General features: G+C 45.2%; 1 pseudogene; it reads right to left on the reverse strand.

Moving 5' to 3' along the window:
* Positions 1–19210, reverse strand: part of LOC112075606 (syntaxin-binding protein 5-like) — a 56693-nt pseudogene that overhangs the window by 16239 nt on the left and 21244 nt on the right.

Raw genomic sequence — 19210 nt, forward strand, 5'->3', positions numbered from 1 at the left:
TGCCTTCCAAAGCACTTATCAATATTTGAATTCTGCCTTAGAGAGGTTTGCCATTTCATGTTTTTGTTTCTCTGAGTGTGGGGTGTGTATGTCAGAGTCAATCAGCGTCATGGGGAAAGGTACAGGGAGCAAGATGAGCAGAGGCAGTATGTGGAGCCACTCTTTCTTAGATTTAGACTAGTCTTCATCATTTTGACTAAAATATTAAGGCTAGCCATATTTTTGTCAAATGACAAAATCAGTGCTAGTAGCTAAGTATCATAGCCTTGTCCTACCAACAGATGCATAACATCCGGTCTTCCCAACAGCAGTGGTATGACAATAAGAATAAGAATATGTAAGAATAATTTGGACATGTACATTCCTACACATTGCATACAAAACAAACTGACACACACAAGCAGAGAGAGAGAGAGAGAAAGAGAGAGAGAGAGAGAGAGAGAGGGGGGGGGGGGGAGACATGGTACCGCCGTCACTTGGTCATTCATTGCTATAGTCATCAACGTTCACAGACACCTCAGTCACATGATGTCCAATGTGGCTACAGAACCTGGCTATGAAATGTAGTAGGCGAGGGTTGACCAAGACTACATATGCAAAAAAAAACTTTCTGTACTCAAGGGAGAGAAAAACATAGCTGAACTGATGTTTCCTATTAAACTTTTTAATTTTGTAAAGCAGCTTGTCTGATTAGCTATGGTTAGCTTTGTGTCTGGTTAGCTATGGTTAGCTTGTGCTGGTTAGCTATGGTTAGCTTGTGTCTGGTTAGCTATGGTTAGCTTGTGTCGATGGTAGCTTGTGTCTGGTAGCTATGGCCAGAGAGTCGCCTATGTAATCTGTGTAATCGGAGACAGAGTGGAGAGAGTTACAGTTGAAGTCGGAAGTTCACATACACTTAGGTTGGAGACATTAAAAATCGTTTTTCAACCTCTCCGCAAATTTCTTGTTAACAAACTACAGTTTTGGCAAGTAGGTTAGGACATCTACTTTGTGCATGTGTAACGGCGTTCCTCTCTCTCTTCATACGAAGAGGAGGAGTAGTGATTGAACCAAGCGCAGCAGGTTGTGAATACAAAATGATTTATTAAAAAACAAAACAGACAAAGACGAAAACAACTATACTTGATATAACTAACAAAACAAAACAAAACGATGTAGACAGACCTGAACAAACGAACTTACATATACACGAAGCACGCTGACACAGGAACAGACTACATAAACGCATCTCTCTCTCTCTCTCTCTCTCTCTCGTGTTGTTCTTTTCCTGACAGCAACTTAGATTGTATGTTACACGAACAGCCCACGCACATCGAGCAGCAGTAGGTCTTCCATGCCGAATCCCTGTAATGCCTCCGTGCCCCCGACAACCCGCCCCGACAACCCTGACCACAGCCGTCCTCATAACAGTCCTGACCCCTGCCTGACCCACGGTGCTGACACAGACACACGTCTGTCCCCACTGGGAAATGATGATAAGGATGGCCAGTAGCAGAAGGCGCGCAGTAAAACCCGAAGGCCAGGAGTGACTCATTTTGGTGTTGTGTTGGGTCATTGATCCTGTGTATAAAATAGCAAGTCTAAGAACAGGCAGCAGTATGTGTAGCAGAGAGACAGAGACAGCTAGCTCCAGGCTACACTGATCCACTAGGCAGACCCTCCTGAGGTAACAGTGAGATAGCTAGCTCCAGGCTACACTGATCCGCCAGGCAGTCCCTCCTGAGGTACCAGTGAGATAGCTAGCTCCAGGCTACACTGAYCCGCCAGGCAGTCCCTCCTGAGGTACCAGTGAGATAGCTAGCTCCAGGCTACACTGATCCACCAGGCAGACCCTCCTGAGGTAACAGTGAGATAGCTAGCCTCAGGCTACACTGATCCGCCAGGCAGACCCTCCTGAGGTAACAGGGAACAGAGAGTAAGGGGTCATCTCAGGGTTTCTGCTAGAGGAGAGAAAGGAGGAGGTATAGAGAGTTGTTTTGTTGTTTTTATTCTTCCTCCAACTCACCTTGCATTCATCCTTCGGGCTGTCACTCAGGTGGACTACGGGTCCTGGATGGGCTTTAGTTGCTCTGTGGATGAGAGAAGGAGAGGGAAAGGGTCAGGTTATGGACACGAGTGCAGACGTTTTCAGAATGATAGCCAAGGGACGGTGCAAAACGCTGCCATCTACTTTAAATGAATCACTTTTTTGTATTATTATTTTTTTTTTTGCATCTTCCGTAAACACATAGATACACGGTTCAGACTACAGAGTATCAAAACAATTGCATAGTGACTAGTGACCTTCAGATTCAGTCGCCCGGCAAAGCCAAAGAATCAAGCAGCCATTCACTACACTGGGGAATTACACAAATAACAAGCAATGCTGAATCCAATAGAGAGCTGGAACCAGGCTTTATTTGGCAACAGCAGAGTAGTACATGACCTGGTTCAGTAGTACATAACCTGGTTCAGTAGTACATAACCTGGTTCAGTAGTACATAACCTGGTTCAGTAGTACATAACCTGGTTCAGTAGTAGCATAACGCTGGTTCAGTAGTAGATAACCTGGTTCAGTAGTACATAACCTGGTTCAGTAGTACATAACCTGGGTTCAGTAGTACATAACTGGTTCAGTAGTACTAACCCTGGTTCAGTAGTACATACCTGGGTTCAGTAGTACATGGGAAAAAACCTGGTTCAGTAGTACATGACCTGGTTCAGTAGTACATGACCTGGTTCAGTAGTACATGACCCTGGTTCAGTAGTACATGACCTGGTTCAGTAAGTACATGACCTGGTTCAGTAGTAGCATGACTGGTTCAGTAGTACATAACCTGGTTCAGTAGTACATAACCTGGTTCAGTAGTAATGACCTGGTTCAAGTAGTACATGACCTGGTTCAGTAGTACATGACCTGGTTAGTTAGTACATGACCTGGTTCAGTAGTACATGACCTGGTTCAGTAGTACATGACCTGGTTCAGTAGTACATGACCTGGTTCAGTAAGTACATGACCTGGTTCAGTAGTACATACCTGGTTCAGTAGTACATAACCTGGTTCAGTAGTAATCAACCTGGTTCAGTAGTACATAACCTGGTTCTTAGTACATAACCTGGTTCAGTAGTACATAACCTGGTTCGTAGTACATAACCTGGTTCAGTAGTAAAATACACTGGTTCAGTAGTACATAACCTGGTTCAAGTAGTAACATGACCTGGTTCAGTAGTACATGACCTGGTTCAGTAGTACATGACCTGGTTCAGTAGTAACATAACCTGGTTCAGTAGTACATAACCTGGTTCAGTAGTACAGTGACCTGGTTCAGTAGTAGATAACCTGGTTCAGTAGTACATGACCTGGTTCAGTAGTACATGACCTGGTTCAGTAGTACATGACCTGGTTCAGTATAGTAACCTGGTTCAGTAGTACATAACCTGGTTCAGTAGTACATAACCTGGTTCAGTAGTACATAACCTGGTTCAGTAGTAGAATAACCTGGTTCAGTAGTACATAACCTGGTTCAGTAGTACATAACCTGGTTCCAGTAGTACATAACCTGGTTCAGTAGTACATGACCTGGTTCAGTAGTACATGACCTGGTTCAGTAGTACATGACCTGGTTCAGTAGTATCATAACCTGGTTCAGTAGTACATAACCTGGTTCAGTAGACATAACCTGGTTCAGTAGTACATAACCTGGTTCAGTAGACAATGATACCTGGTTCATAGTACATGACCTGGTTCAGTAGTACATGACCTGGTTCAGTAGTACATGACCTGGTTCAGTGTAACATAACCTGGTTCAGTAGTACATAACCTGGTTCAGTAGTACATACCTGGTTCAGTAGTACATAACCTGGTTCAGTAGTACAATAACTGGTTCAGTAGTACATGACCTGGTTCAGTAGTACATGAACTGGTTCAGTAGTACATACCTGGTTCAGTAGTAAATAACCGGTTCAGTAGTACATGTAACCTGGTTCAGTAGTACATGACCTGGTTCAGTAGTACATGAACCTGGTTCAGTAGTAACATGACCTGGTTCAGTAGTACATGACCTGGTTCAGTAGTACATACCTGGTTCAGTAGTACATGACCTGTTCAGTAGTACATGACCTGGTTCAGTAGTACATGAACCTGGTTCAGTAGTACATAACCTGGTTCAGTAGTACATAACCTGGTTCAGTAGTACATAACCTGGTTCAGTAAGTAATAACCTGTTCAGTAGTTACATACCTGGTTCAGTAGTACATAACCTGGTTCAGTAGTACATAACCTGGTTCAGTAGTACATAACCTGGTTCAGTAGTACATAACCTGGTTCAGTAGTACATAGCCTGTTCTAGTACATGACCTGGTTCAGTAGTACATGACCTGGTTTCAGTAGTACATAACCTGGTTCAGTAGTACATAAACCTGGTTCAGTAGTACATAACCTGGTTCAGTAGTACATGACCTGGTTCAGTAGTAGATACCTGGTTCAGTAGTACATGACCTGGTTCAGTAGTACATACCTGGTTCAGTAGTAACTACCCTGGTTCAGTAGTACATAACCTGGTTTCAGTAAGTACATAACCTGGTTCAGTAAGTACATAACATGGTTTCAGTAGTACAATAACCTGGTTCAGTAGTACATAACCTGGTTCAGTAGTACATGACCTGGTTCAGTAGTACATGACCTGGTTCAGTAGTACATGACCTGGTTCAGTAGTACATAACCTGGTTCAGTAGTACACAACCTGGTTCAGTAGTACATAACCTGGTTCAGTAGTACATAACCTGGTTCAGTAGTACATAACCTGGTTCAGTAGAACATAACCTGGTGCAGGTGGACCTGCAGAAGGCACCGCATGATGAAACACTGGTAATCTATATTCATTCAAATGTTGGGGAGTAAATATATTTATATCGTGTTGAACTTTCTTTGTTTGTGTTTATACAGCAGTATAGTAACATCAACATACAGTAGTATAGTAATAGTATAGTACCATAACCATACAGTATTATAGTACTAGTATAGTAACATCATCATACAGTATTATATTAATAGTATAGTAACATCACCCTACAGTAGTATAGTACTAGTATAGTAACATCAACATACAGTAGTATAGTAATAGTATAGTAGCATAACCATACAGTAGTATAGTAATAGTATAGTACCATCACCATACAGTAKTATATTAATAGTATAGTAACATCACCATACAGTAGTACAGTAATAGTATAGTAACATCACCATACAGTATTATAGTAATAGTATAGTAACATCATCATACAGTAATATAGTAATATTATAGTAACATCACCCTACAGTATTATAGTAATAATATAGTAACATCGCCATACAGTATTATAGCAATAGTATAGTAACATCACCATACATTAGTATAGTAAAATCACCATACAGTAGTATATTAACATCACCATACATTAGTATAGTCATAGTATATTAACATCACCATACAGTAGTATAGTAAAATCACCATACAGTAGTATAGTAATAGTATAGTAAAATCACCATACGGTGGTATAGTAACAGTATGGTAACATCACCATACAGTAGTATAGTAAAATCACCATACAGTAGTATATTAACATCACCATACATTAGTATAGTAATAGTATATTAACATCACCATACAGTATTGTATTAAACGTATAGTATCGTCACCGGACAGTATCATAGTAATAGTATACTAACATCACCATACAGCAGTATAGTAATAGTATAGTAACATCACCATACAGTAGTATAGTAATAGTATAGTAACATAACAATACAGTAGTATAGTAATAGTATAGTAACATCAGTGCTCAGACTGTCCGCAATAGGCTGAGAGAGGCTGGACTGAGGGCGTGTAGGCCGGTTGTAAGGCAGGTCCTCACCAGACATCACCGGCAACAACGTCACCTATGGGCACAAACCCACCRTYGCTGGACCAGACAGGRCTGGCAAAAAGTGCTCTTCACTGACGAGTCGCGGTTTTGTCTCACCGGGGGTGATGGTCGGATTTGCGTTTATCATCGAAGGAATGAGCGTTACACCGAGGCCTGTACTCTGGAGCGGGATCAATTTGGAGGTGGAGGGTCCGTCATGGTCTGGTGCGGTGTGTCACAGTATCATCGGACTGAGCTTGTTGTCATTGCAGGCAATCTCAACGCTGTGTGTTACAGGGAAGATATCATCCTCCCTCATGTGGTACCCTTCCTGCAGGCTCATCCTGACATGACCCTCCAGCATGACAATGCCAACCAGCCATACTGCTCGTTCTGTGTGTGATTTCCTGCAAGACAGGAATGTCAGTGTTCTGCCATGACCAGCGAAGAGCCCGGATCTCAATCCATTGAGCACGTCTGGGACCTGTTGATCGGAGGGTGAGGTTCTAGGGCCATTCCCCCAGAATTGTCCGGGAACTGCAGTCCCTTGGTGAAAGAGTGAGTGTAACATCTCACAGCAAGAACTGGCAAATCTGGTGCAGTCCATGAGAGGAGATGCACTGCATACTTATTGCAGCTGGTGCCACACCTATACTGACTGTTTACTTTTGATTTTGACCCCCCCCCTTTGTTCAGGAACCCATTATTTCATTTCTGTTATCACATGTTTGTGGAACTTGTTCAGTTTATGTCTCAGTTGTTGAATCTTATGTTCATCAAATATTTACACATGTTAAGTTTGGCTGAAATAAACGCAGTTGACAGTTTCTTTTTTTCTTTCTTTTATGTGCTGAGTTAACGTATACACATGCACGACACATACACAACATTGTCACGATCGTCGTATGGTGGAAGAGAGGAGGACCAAGGCGCAGCGTGAAGTGAATGCATTCTTCTCTATTTATTATCACGAAAACGAAGAACACTAACAAACTAAACAAAACAATAAACGACGAACTGAAGGCTATAAATGACAAGTGCAGACACAGGCAACTTACATATAGACATAGACAATACCCAGCGAAATACCCATGAATATGTGCTGCCTAAATATGGTTCCCAATCAGAGACAATGATAAACAGCTGCCTCTAATGAGAACCAATTAGGCAGCCATAGGCATACAAACACCTAGACTAGACACTGCCCCATAAACATACAAAACCCCTAGACAATACAAAACACATACATCCCCATGTCACACCTAACCTAACTAAAATAATAAAGAAAACAAAGATAACTAAGGCCAGGGCGTGACACACATTGCCTCTTCATTGCCACAGTTGACTTTTGAAAACATGGCGTAACTGTGTAAACGCTATGGCGGGTGAGCTCATCTATTATAAGTTATCAATTCATCATAAAAGACAAATCATTTCACCTTCACATCGCTGTGCCTCTTTACATGGCAGTCTTTCAAAGAGGTTCTGAGGGACAACGCCAACTCTGAAACGAATACCATGTCTCCTCTCTGGAGATCTCCTTCACACCTTCAGATCCATCTGTGTTGTATTGAGCTCTCACACATGATACAGGTGTCATGGTGAAAACATGTATGTCTTCCCTGAGGGAGAGATCGCACACCGCTGAGTCTGTCTGTCGGAAGCGTCCTCCCCGCAGACTCATCAACTCTGCCAGGTGCACACACGCAACACGCACACACACACACACACACTACACACACACACACACACACACACACACACACACACACCACACACACACACACACACACACAACACACACACACACACACACACTACACACACACACACACACACAGCCAGCCAGCCTGCCTGGCTGGCTGTTAGGGCCGCAGGGCAGGTTTGTTGGCTCCCTCGGTCGACACGGTAACGTGGGATGGAAAGGCGTGGAGCCGCGAGCGAGGGGGGGGGGCGAACGGCGGGACCTACATCAAGAAGATTAACAACGTCCCAGACTGTCTACGCTGACGCATACTTACCACTCAGCCACTTACCTGACTTCTCTCCTCACAGCAGAGTATAGATACAGAGAATATCCAACCAAGAGAGCTCAGGTGAAATTATACTTTTGTTTTCATGTCTTTTCTCCAGTTGGGCACACTTTGTGGGGCAATGAACGGAAAAAGGGTGCTCACAAAGAATTAGACTATGTTCTCTTGTATCCCCTAACAGACCAGAAAAAACACCAGATCTCTGATGTTTTTTTTTCCTTATTCCATTCATCTCTCTCTCTTCCAGAACTTATCTGTAATGTCAAATTAAAGACTACATATGGATTCTGTTCTTCATCCTACTGAGAGAGGAAAAAAAATATTTATAAATATATTGTTTCTGAAAGATACTACATGAAAGAGAGACAATTCCTGTATTAAATAGGTTGCAAGAGTGATTTTTCTGTGTGTTTGAGTGATGTGGGGTGGGCATGTTATGTATCAACCCCTAAAAAAATGTAAATGAATAATAAATCCACATAATAATTCACCTTTCCTGTTGCTGCAGTATTATTTTTCTGCTGTAAAAAAAACTGGTTCGAATTAAATCCTGCATCTGTATTGCTGTTCCTGTGCTTCATACCTGCATCCTGTCTCGGCCCAGCACCGCTGGAGACATTTGGGAAGGCCATACTTAAACACGATGACACATCCCCATACGCATTACCAGCTGATGAGGGATAACCTGTATGTTGACCAAACAATCAACAGGACAAGTAGAGGAAACAGAGCAGTGACTAAGGGTCAGGGCTTTGTACCAGGCCACTGATCCACTGTCAATATATACTGGGCCGCAGTAACTTAAGTCATATATAGCGGGCCTGCATAGAATTACAGCCAATATATAACTGGTCTGCAGTAATACAGTCAATATATACTGACCCTGCAGTAATGACCCAATACTAGGCTCCCCAAAATTTAATGATATGTCCAAGTAATGAATTTACGGGGTCCTGCAGATAATTACAAGTCAATTATACTTGGTCTGCAGTAATTACCGCGTCAATATATACTGAACCCTGCAGTATACAGCCAATACATACTGGTCTGCAGTAATGACAGCCAACTATATACTGGGTTGCTCAAGTAATTACGATCACATATATACTTGGTCTGGCAGTAATTACCTGTCAGATGATATACTGACCCCTGCAGTAAGACAAGCCAATATATCTGGGTCTGCAGTAATGACAGCCAATTATATCTGGGTCTGCAGTAATTACGAGTCAATATATACTTCGTCCTGCAGTAATTACAGTCAATATATACTGGGTCTGCAGTAATTACAGTCAATATATACTGACCCTTTTCTGCAAGTAATGACCGCTTAATATATACCTGGGTCTGCAGTAATTACAGTCAATATATACTGACCCTGCAGTAATGACAGCAATATATTACTGGGTTGCAGGTAAATGACGCCAATTATACTGGGTCTGCACAGTAATTACAGTCATATCATACTTGGTCTGCAGTAATTAAACGTCAATATTACAGACCCTGCAAGTATGATCAGCACAATATATAACTGGGTCTGCAGTAATGACAGCCAATATATACTGGGTGCTGCCAGTAATTACAGTCAATATACTACTGGGGCCTGCAGTAATGACAGTCAAATATATACTGACCCTACAGTAATGACAGCCAATATATACTGGGTCTGCAGTAATTACAGTCAATATATACTTGGTCTGCAGTAATGAACAGTCAATATATATAGGTCTGCAGTAATGAACAGTCAATATTTATACTGGGTCTGCAGTAATTACAGTCATATATACTGGGCCTGCAAGTAATGAACAGTCAATAATTACGACCCTGCCAGTAATGACAGCCAATATATACTGTGGTCTGCAGTAATTCAGTCAATAGTATACTTGGTCTGCAGTAATGACAGTCAATATATTACTGGCCTGCCAGTAATGACAGCCAATATATACTGGGCCTGCAGTAATGACAGCCAATATTACTGGGTCTGCAGTAATTACAGTCAATATATACTTGGTCTGCCAGTAATGACAGTCCAATAATAGCTGGGGCCCATAGCAGTTAATGTATGGCCTGAGTCAATGAAGCAATAATACTGGTCCAGTATGACAGTAATGAACTGGCTCAATATACAGTCATAATGGTGTTGCAGTATGACAGTCAATTGTATACTGGGCCTGCAGTAATTAACCAGTCAAATATATCACTGGGTCTGCAGTAATGACAGTCAATGATATAATGGGCCTGCATTAATTACAGTCAATATATACTGGTGCCTGCAGTTAATGACAGTCAATATAAATGCTGCAGTTTCTCTATTCGGGCCTGCAGTAAGTGACAGTCAATATATACTGGGCCTGCAGTAATGACAGTCAATATATATTGCTGAGCTAGAATAAATGGCCTTGCAGTAATGACAGCCAATATATACTAGGCCTGCAGTACTACAGCCAAGAATATACTGGGCCTGCAGTAATGACAGCCAATATATACTGGGCCCCTGCAGTAATGACAAGTCAAATATATGCAAGTAGACATCAATATACTGGGCCTGCAGTACATGACAGTCAATAGGGCGTAATGACGTAAATAGGGTCTGCAGTAATGACAGCCAATATATACTGGGTCTGCCAGTAATGACAGCCAATATATTACTGGGCCTGCAGTAATGACAGTCACAGTGGCAGTGCACTCCCCTTTCCTTGTTGATTCAGAATGACTGTCCTCATCTCTCTCTCTATCTTCTACACCCCCCCCCCCTCAGTCTCTCCCTCTCTGTGAGAAAGCAAGCCGCGATGTTGACAAACAAATTCCCAAACATCCTCTGGTCCCCGAGCCAGTCAGCTGAGTAGAATCATGGTAATTCACACTTACTCTGCTTAGCTTTTTTTGTTTGCCCACTCTACACACAGTCACATCCACATACTCTCACACAGACACACACACACACAACACACGTCTATCTCCGCACAGCCGTCAGTCAACAGACAATAAAATCAGTAGGCTGCTGGCCTGAACAAGTGAGTTAAAATTAGACTGATAACTCATTAGAAAATAATGTGCTAATTAAGGAATACACACAAGCCTGAGAGGCTCTAGGGAGATCAGGGAAGCGAGCAACTCAAACGCTGAGCTTTATAGAGACCAGTATAACAGTATGGAAAAATATCATGTCATCAGGGAGCGACTACTCAAACATCAGCTTTGATAGAGACCAGTGTAAACAGCCTAGGAAAAATATCATTTGTCACAGGGGGGGAAAAAAAAAAAAAAAAAGCGACTACTCAAACACGAGCTTATAGAGAACAAGTAAAACAGTAATGAATGAATATCATAGTCATCAGGGAGCGAAGACTACTGCAAACACTCAGCTTTATAGAGACCAGTAACAGTATAAAAAATATCATGTCATCAGGGAGGCGACTGCCTCAAACACTCAGCTTTAATAGAGACCAAGTAATCAGTATGAAAAATATATTTGTCAACATTTTGAATCATTTTCCCAACTCTTTTATTTTAGAGTTTCCTTTTTTATACATGTTGGACACTTTTTTGTCTTGTAAATATGAGCAGCAGGAGAAGTGAGGAGGTTAGGCAAGGAAGCCGAGAACCCTGTCATCTTAATGAATGTTCCCCATCGATTCCTCGCTTCCCACCGAGCTTCCTGCGTTTCCACCGAGCTCAGCTTTCCGATTTGCTTTTCCCACGAGGCTTCCTGTCTTTCCCACCGAGCTTCCTGCTTTCCTACCGAGCTCTCCTCCGGACTTTCCCCACAGCAGTGCTTTCCTGCTTTCCAGCGCTGCTCGTTCCACACTGCGTAGCTTCCGGCTTTGACCATACGAGCCTGCTTCCCAATTTGCTTTCCCACTCAGCTTCGGTGACTTTCCCGTCTTCGTTCCCCCAGTTACGCCACAAGTCCGACTTCCACCTTTGCTTTCCCAGCTTCTTTCACCGAGCTCCGCGTTCACCCCGGCTTCCTGGCTTTCCACCAAGGCTTCCGGCTTTCCACCAAGCCTTCCTTGCTTTCCCCCAAAGCTTCCTGCTTTCCACCCAGCTTCCTGCTTCCCCCTGCTTCCCACCAGGCTTCCTGCGCTTTCCCACCGAGCTTCTGCTTTCCACCTGAGCTTCCGCGCCTTCCCCACCGAGCTCCGCTTTGCCATCCGAGCGTCCTGCTTTCCAGCCGAGCTTCTGCTTCCCAGCCGAGCTTCCGGGCTTTGCCATCGAGCTTCCTTTCAAGCTCCTGTTTACCCACCCAGACTTCCTGCTTTCCACCCAGCAGCTTCACTGCTTTCCTACCAGGCTTCCGGCTTCCCACAAGCTTCCTGCTTTCCCACCAAGCTTCCTCTTTCCCACCCGAAGCTCTGCTCCACAGTCCTGTTCACCCGAGCTTTCCTGCTTTCCCACCCAGCTTCCTGCTTTCCTACCAGGCTTCCCTGCTTCCCACCAAGCGTTCCTGCTTTCACCCAGCTTGCCTGCTTTCCACCCAGTCTTCCTGCTTTTCCACCAGCTTCCTGCTTTCCACCGGCTTCCTGCTTTCCCACCGAGCTTCCTGCTTTCCCACCGAGCTTCCGGCCTTCCACCGAGCTTCCGGCTTTGCCATCGAGCTTCCCTGCTTTCCCACCCAGCATCCGGCTTTCCCACCGAGCTTCCTGCTTTCCCACCAGGCTACGGCTTTTTCCTTTGATTCGAGGCTCTGCTTTTCTTATCCTCTTTTTCTTACACAGATCTAAATGTAAGGCCCGGTACTGAGCACTCGAGTAAAGACCCAGACAACAGCATTAGGGTAGTAGAGGGTCTCCTGGCCCCGTCCTGGAAGCTGTGAATAAAGTACAGCAGGCATACTTGCTTTACAGATGTGGGATCTTAATTTGATCACCCTTTTTTTGTTGCAGGAAAATGCCAACGTGTGGTGTAATACATCCCTTTCCTGACAGACTGCAGCTCTATTGAGATTAATTGAATGTGCCTAGCGCTCAGTCAGTACTCAGGAGGGAGATACAAACACCCTCTCCAGTCAGTATCAGGACGGGAGAGCTCGATACCAACTCGCCGACTCATGTCAGTACTTCACAGGAGGAGATACAGAACACGCACGCTCTGTCAGCTACAACTCTAGGAGGGAGAATACAACACACCACCGCTAGTCAGTATTCAGGTAGGGAGATATCAAACACAAGCTCCGTCAGTCAGGTACTTCAGTGAGGGAGCATCAAACACCCACATCAGTCAGTAGTAATCAGCGAGGGACGATACAAAACACCCGCTTCAGTCAGTACTCAGGAGGGAGATACAAACACCCGCTCAGTCAGTACCAGGAGGGAGATACAAACACGCCGCACAGTCAGTTCTCAGGAGGGAGATACAAACCCCGCTCAGTCAGTACTCAGGAGGGAGATAAAAACACCCGCTCAGTCAGTAGTCAGGAGGGAGATATAAACACCCGCTCAGTCAGTACTCAGGAGGGAGATACAAACACCCGCTCAGTCAGTACTCTCAGGAGGGAGATACAAACACGCCGCTCTCATACTCAGGAGGGAGATACATAACACTCGCTCAGTCAGTACTCAGGAGGGAGATACAAACACCTTCGCTCAGTCAGTACTCAGCAGGAGATAATAAACAACCCGCTCAGCTCAGTACTCAGGAGGGAGATATAAACACCCGCTCAGTCAGTACTCAGGAGGGAGATAAAAACACCCGCTCAGTCAGTTACTCAGGAGGGAGATACAAACACCCAGCTCAGTCATGTTCTCAGGAGGAGATACAAACACCGCTCAGTCGTACTCAGGAGGGAGATACAAACACCCGCTCAGTCAGTACTCAGGGAGGGAGATACAAACACCCGCTCAGTCAGTACTCAGAGGGAGATACAAACAACCCGCTCAGTCAGTACTCAGGAGGGAGATACAAACACCGCTCAGTCAGTACTCAGGAGGAGATACAAACACCCGCTCAGTCAGTACTCAGGAGGGAGATACAACACCCGTCAGTCAGACTCAGGAGGGAGATACAAACACCCGCTCAGTCAGTACTCAGGAGGGAGATACAAACACCGCTCAGTCAGTACTCAGGAGGGAGATACAAACACCCGCTCAGTCAGTACTCGGAGGGAGAATACAAACACCCTCAGTCAGTATGCAGGAGGAGATACAAACACCCGCTCAGTCGTATCAGGAGGGAGATACAAACACCCGCTCAGTCAGTATCTCAGGAGGGAGATACAAACACCCGCTCTTCAAGTTCTCAGGAGGGAGATACAAACCACAGCCGCTCAAGTCAGTACTCAGGAGGGAGATACAAACACCCTCAGTCAAGTACTCAGGAGGGAGATACAAATACCATGTAATGAGTGTCTTGGCGCAAGCTTACGGTCTTACAGGAAAATATTAATCCACAGAAAAGCGCCATATTAAAAAATTGTGTGGAATTGTATTTGTGTGTGTGTGTGCGTGTGCGTGTGTGTGTATGCACACTTAACGTGGTTGATTGTGTAAAGTCTGAAAGTCTGTTTAAATCACTTCTCCTTCGACTTTAATTTTAGTTAAGCCTGAAAGTCCAATGGTAAATGTCATGAAAATAAACTTCCATTTAATACCTGTGGGAAGGTCTACTTAGTTCCACAATAACACACACACACACACACAACACACACACACACACACACACACACACACACACACACACACACACACACACACACACACACACACACACACACACCACACACACACAACACACCCACACACACAACACACAACACACCAGCCTACTCGGGCATGACTGAGAGGAGGGAGAAACAAATTCCTCCTCCTCTGCGGTTAGTTTGCCATTAGAGGGTCGTTGATTGCTTCCCCGTGATAGGAGCACAGAGGAGCACTGAGAGGCAGAAGCACTTCGGCTCAATCAAACAACACAAGCTTCGACGGCTTCTCCAGTTAAATATTTTGGATGAGGATGGAACATGCTAGTTTAAATTTCATTGAACTACTCTTCAAGACCCACTCCACACATTACTCCACAGTGATGGTGTATGTGTCTCCGCATGCTAAGTAAGTCGCAGCTATTGCATGACCACGATCTAACACCGCCGTCATTGGCAACGTGCCAAAAGTTAGGTTACCGACCTTCAACTAGGATTAGTTGACAAATGACATGACGTGACAGTGTAAGAGGTTTTAGACAGAATGACATGACGTGATGTAAGAGGTTTAGGACAGAAAACATGACGTGAAGTGTAAGAGGTTTTAGAACAGAACGACATGAAGTCATCACCGCTTGTCACCTTCAACGCCGTCATCAGTATCATGACAGTAATCATTTCCACTACATTATGGTAATCATTCACATTATGTAATCATTCACAATTATGTAATCATTCAACATTATGGTAATCATTGACAGATGACTCATTTGCTATATTCGATGATTTTAACTCACAATTCTATGGCCTTGTTCCACATCATGAAGTACGTATCCAGACAGAACGAAGAGATTCGATGTTGACTGATGTGTGTGTTGCCACGCTCTGTGCCCACGTACAGCCATTTACCGGAGGGGATGTGCAAAACGTGATCCTGAAGCGAAAAAAAAGAGGAAATCAGCTCGTTGACACATGATCAAATACTAACGATACGGTGTGTGTGTGTGTGTGTGTGTGTGTGCTGGTGTGTGTGTGTGTGTGGATGTGTGTGTGTGTGTGTGTGTGTCGTGTCGTGTTTTCTTCCCACTTGCATAGTAGGTATACCTACGTGACGTTCTGCACTGTTGTCTACACATGTATAGTCTAGCTGTGTAATCAACGTTTTACTTCAGATAATAACCACCCCAATAATTATCCTGCTCTCAAATACACAGTATAAATTTACATTTTCCACAATTATATCGTAATTATGTTTGGGCTAACTGTCTGTAGATTATAGATTTACATTACTTTGCATTGCTTTGATTGGCTCTGTTTTCTCCTACGTCCTCACAAAAGAAGGTGCTACCTAGAACCACAAACGGTTATTCAGTTGGCCCCATAGGAGAACCCTATGGTTCTACGTGGAACCCTTTCACCAGCAAAAGGTTCTACCTGAAACCAAAAAGGTTTTTCCTATGCGGACAAACAAAACATATATWTTTTTTTTCTCCCTAAGACTGGAGATATTGTCCAGGTTTTTATCATCCCAACACATCACATCTCCTGTCAGTCAGCGCCTGGTCTCTATGGTGATGACAGTCAGCGCCTGGTCTCTATGGTGATGACAGTCACTGCCTGGTCTCTATGGTGATGACAGGAATGTCCTATTAGACAACGGCCATCAATAATTCATGTATCATGACCCTGACACAAACAGCAGCTAATCACCAGTGGCCAACGTCCCAAGAGGCAGCCTTTCCCGGGATAGAAAATGACCTGCACCTTCTGTTCTTCTGGCTGGTGTAATCTCCTCTTTTCCTCCCTCCCTCTCTCCCCAACTCAACCCCTCTTTATCTCACTGAACTCTGGAGCCCAGGGCCCAGTAACGGGTTTTCAGGCAAAAGCACAGATAGGTTTGTCAAAAAAACAAACAGTTGAAAGCAATTACCACGGCAATAGCTGCATGCTCTTTTTTTGTTTATCTCTCACACCGCAGTGTGTTTGCTAATTATTCCCTTCCATTTCAGTAACAACATTTTACATTTACATTTAAGTCATTTAGCAGACGCTCTTATCCAGAGCGACTTACAAATTGGTGCATTCACCTTATGACATCCAGTGGAACAGCCACTTTACAATAGTGCATCTAAATCTTTTAAGGCCACGCAAGCTGTTTTAGCGCTCTGGAGAGGAGGAACACATAGAAGTTTTTCAAACATCCGTGATAGGGTCGAGATCATGGAACGGCTAGTCCCTTCCTCGAGAGAGAAGAGCAGCTCCGTCTTGCTGAGTTCAGCTTGAAGGTGGTGATACCGTCATCCACACTGATATGTCTTGCCAGCACATGCAGAGCATGCGATTTCGCCACCTGGTCATTAGAAGGGGTATATAGGCAGTAAGATTTAGCTTTGTGCTGAACGTCTGCATAAGCAATGATATGGAGAGATCGCTAATGATGGTGAGAGAGCAGTGCATATGAGTGATGCCGGGACTGTAGAAATATGCAGATGCATGAGGGCCCTAGAACAGCACCTGGGGGACACCAGTGGCATGAAGCACGTGGTGAGGAGACAGATCTCGCCACGCCCACCTGGTAGAGAGCGCACCTGTCAGGTAGGAACGCAATCCAAGCGTGGGCCGCGCCGGAGATGCCCCACTCGAGAGGGTGGAGAGGAGATCTGATGGTTCACAGTATGCCATGAAGGAGCCGATACGGTCTAGAACGGATGAGAGAACGAAGAGAGAAGTTAGCTTTAGCACGTGCGGAGCGCCTCCGTGATACAGAGAAGAGCAGGTCTCAGTTGAATGACTTATCTTGAACTGACTGATTTGGTATCAAGAAGGTCATTCCCATGAGAGAGATTAGCGGAGTGCGGCCAAGGACGGCACGTTCAAGATTTTGAGAGAAAAGAAAAGAAGGGATACCTGGTTCTGTAGTTGTTGACATCGGAGGGATCGAGTGTAGGTTTTTCAGAAAGGCGTGCAACTCTCGCTCTCTATGTCGAAGACGGAAAGGACCGTAGGCTAGCCGGTCAGGTGAAAGTTGATCGAGCGAGTGAGGTAAGGGAGAAGGTCTCCGGAAATGTGCTGGGAGAAGAGAGGAAGGGGATACGGGTCAAGCGTGCAGGTTTGTTGGGCGGCCCCGGATCTGTGTCCGTCAAAGACGCGAGATCTTCATCTGGGAGAAGAGAGGGAGAAAAGAGGGTCAGAGCACAGGGTAGGGCAGTGTGAGCAGATACCAGCGGTGTCGTTTGACTTAGCAAACGGGATCGGATGTCGTCGACCTTCTTTTCAAATGGTTGACGAATCATCTGCGAGAGAGGTAGGGACGGATGGGGGAGGGAGGAGGGATTGGGGGGTGAAAGGGGGTAGGAGGTATCAGGAGGGAGGGAAGAGGTGCAAAGAGCTTCCTAGGAGTTAGAGGCAGATTGCTTGGAATTTAGAGTGGTAGAAAGTGGCTTTTAGCAGCAGAGACAGAAGAGGAAAATGTAGAGAGGAGGGAGTGACAAGGATGCCAGGTCCGCAGGGAGGCGAGTTTTCCTCTCATTTCCGCTCGGTGCTGCCTTGCCGAGGCCTGTTCTGTGAGGCTCGCAATGAGTCGTGAGCCAACGGACGGGGAGGGGAGGACCGAGCCGGCCTGGAGGATAGGGGACATAGAGAGTCAAAGGATGCAGAAAGGGAGGAGAGGAGGGTTGAGGAGGCAGAATCAGGAGATAGGTTGGAGAAGGTTTGAGCAGAGGGAAGAGATGATTAGGAAGGAGAGGAGAGGGTAGCGGGGGAGAGAGAGCGAAGGTTGGGACGGCGCGATACCATCCGAGTAGGGGCAGTGTGGGAAGTGTTGGATGAGAGCGAGAGGGAAAACGGATCTCAAGGTAGTCGGTCGGAGACTTGGAGGGGAGTTGCGAATGAGGTTAGTGGAAGAACAGCATCTAGTAAAGATGAGGTCGAGCGTATTGCCTGCCTTGTGAGTAGGGGGGGAAGGTGAGAGTGGTAGGTCAAAAGAGGAGAGGAGTGGAAAGAAGGAGGCAGAGAGGATGAGTCAAAGGTAGACGTGGGAGGTTAAGTCGCCCAGAACTGTGAGAGGTGAGCCGTCCTCAGGAAAGGAGCTATCAAGCTCAAGCTCTTGAAGAACTCTCCGAGGAACTGGAGGGCGATAAATGATAAGGTGTTAAGCTTGAAAAGGGCTGGGTACTTGTGACAGCATGAATTATAAAGAGGAGGCGATAGACGATGGGTAAGGGAGAAAGAGAGAATGACCACTTGGAGAGAATGAGGATCCCCAGGTGCCACCACCCGCTGACCAGAAGCTCTCGGGTGTGGCGAGAACACGTGGACGGACGAAGAGAGCAGCAGTAGGAGTAGCAGTGTTATCTGTGGTGATCCATAGTTTCCGTCAGTGCCAAGAAGTCGAGGGACTGGAGGGAGGCATAGGCTGAGTGAACTCTGCCTGTTGGCCGCAGATCGGCAGTCCAGAGGCTACCGGAGACCTGGAACTCCACGTGGGTCGTGCGCGCTGGGCCACCAGATTAGGGTGGCCGCGGCCACGCGGGTGGAGCGTTTATTGTACTGTCTGTGCAGAGAGGAGAGAACAGGGATAGACAGACACATAGTTGACAGGCTACAGAAGAGACTACGCTAATGCAAAGGAGATTGAATGACAAGTGGACTCGCGTCTCGAATGTTCAGAAAGTTAAGCTTACGT

This window comes from Salvelinus sp. IW2-2015, unplaced genomic scaffold (assembly GCF_002910315.2).
Source record: "Salvelinus sp. IW2-2015 unplaced genomic scaffold, ASM291031v2 Un_scaffold3269, whole genome shotgun sequence".
NCBI classification, from domain to species: domain Eukaryota; kingdom Metazoa; phylum Chordata; class Actinopteri; order Salmoniformes; family Salmonidae; genus Salvelinus; species Salvelinus sp. IW2-2015.